We start from the raw sequence: 2,103 nt of genomic DNA, 5'->3' as shown, positions 1-2,103 counted from the left end.
AAAAAAAAAAAAAAAAAAAAAAATACATTGGTCAGGCCATTTCTGAATTCACAGACTTTCACTGCTACCTGGATCAACAAGGTTTTTTAGAAATCAGAAACACAAATCCAGATCAGGAGGAGAGTTCTTTGCCTATAAAGACAACTGTTTTTCCAACAACTGTAGGTCACCAGGGATGATGGATGATGAAGGGCTATGAACTTCACTGGAATTTCACAGAGAAGACAGCAATCAAAATACTTTTCTTCTCCCACAATGCAGACATTGAGAACACTATCTTGCCACTGTAAGATAGTGATCCGCCGGGGTGGGCGGATCCCGAGGTCAGGAGATTGAGACCATCTTGGCCAACATGGTAAAACCATGTCTCTACTTAAAAAATACAAAAATTAGCTGGGTGTGGTGGCATGCGCCTGTAGTCCCAGCTACTCAGGAGGCTGAGGCAGGAGAATCGTCAGCCTGGTGACAGAGTGAGACCCCGTAAAAAAAAAAAAAAAAAAAAAAACAAGAAAAAGAACACTATCTTGCCACTGACTCTTAAAATGCTAGAGAAGTTGGGACAATAGTTCGTGGGTAGGGATGAGGTTTGAGAGGACGAAAAGAAGATACGGATACAGATAGCAGGACAAATAAACAAACAAACAAACAAAAAAGCATTACTTATTCCAGAAACTATGTTCACTTCTGTCAGGTTTCTCAACTCCAAAGCTAGGCATGTGAAAATTCATTCAAAAGTAGAAAATGACCTATTCCCTACCAGATCATAAATTCCAGGAAATGCCAGGCGCTTTGACTATTATGGCCCATATGCCATGAATTCATTAAAACACAGACCTGTTTAAGTTACAGGAAGCACAGCTTTGTGGAATGAGCACCAGACTGAGTTCTGGCTTGACTGTTCTCTTTTAAGTGATGCTAGGCGATCTGCTTAATCTTTCTCTGAATTCTAACTCTCCAACTGTAAGAAGAAAGAGAGACAGGAGAGAGAAGAAGGCAGGAAAAAAATTCTCCATTTCTCTTGCTTATCATTGAAGGATTCTGTGAGAATTGACGAATAGTATCCTTAGAACACTGAGAGGCTTCTGGAAGCCATTCACATCTTAATGCCACTAATAGCTGCTGCTGATGTGAAGGCATCTCTCAGAGCTGCAAGCATGGAGCTTGGTCCATATCCCCACAGGACTCCACAGCGCCTGGGATATCGACAGAGGTTCATACTACACACTTCCTTCTTCAGCAAGTCCCACTTGTAAATGATGGTTCATTGGTATTCCCTGATGTTCCTTGTGTAGGAGGTAGAAGCTGACTGCTTATTTTTAAAATAATTTCCTAAGAGAGACTAAAAAAAAAAAAAAGCATTTTAACTGGGGAAAGGAAGGGAAAGGAAACATCTCATTCAGGGATAAATGGATTGATTTATTTGCTCACTCCACAAACTTTTCTGGAGCAGCTCCAATGTGCCAGAAACTGTTCTGGCCTCTGGGGATTCAAGGCCAAATGAGGCAGGGCTCTGAGCACAGGGAGCTTGTCGTCTCATGGGAGAGGAAGATGACCAAGCCTGTGATCCTAACACTGTGCTGAGGGTAAGACCATGTGCTTACAAGAGCCCATTTTGGCTATATATAAACTGTTGTGGGGTTTCCAGAACAGGGCATGCCATGCACTGGATTGGAAAGACACATAGGAATTAGACTGAGAAGAAGGAAAGGGTATTCCAGGCAGAAGGACCAGCATCTGCAAACATAGGCATGAAATAGCTTTTCTACATAGAGAAATGGTAAATGAGACAATGTATGAGGATCGCTTAAGAAAGAGTGGGCATTCAAGAGAAAGCTGGAAAGATCTAAAATTGACACTCTAACATCACAATTAAAAGAACTAGAGAGGCAAGAGCAAACACATTCAAAAGCTAGCAGAAGGCAAGAAATAACTAAGATCAGAGCCGAACTGAAGGAGATAGAGACACAAAAAACCCTCCAAAAAATCAATGAATCCAGGAGTTGGTTTTTTGAAAAGATCAACAAAATTGACAGACCGCTAGCAAGGCTAATAAAGAAGAAAAGAGAGAGGAATCAAATAGATGCAATAAAAAATGATAAAGGG

Source organism: Rhinopithecus bieti, unplaced genomic scaffold, assembly GCF_001698545.2.
Source record: "Rhinopithecus bieti isolate Rb0 unplaced genomic scaffold, ASM169854v2 scaffold_35387, whole genome shotgun sequence".
Lineage (NCBI taxonomy): Eukaryota > Metazoa > Chordata > Mammalia > Primates > Cercopithecidae > Rhinopithecus > Rhinopithecus bieti.
This window is presented reverse-complemented; position numbering follows the sequence as displayed.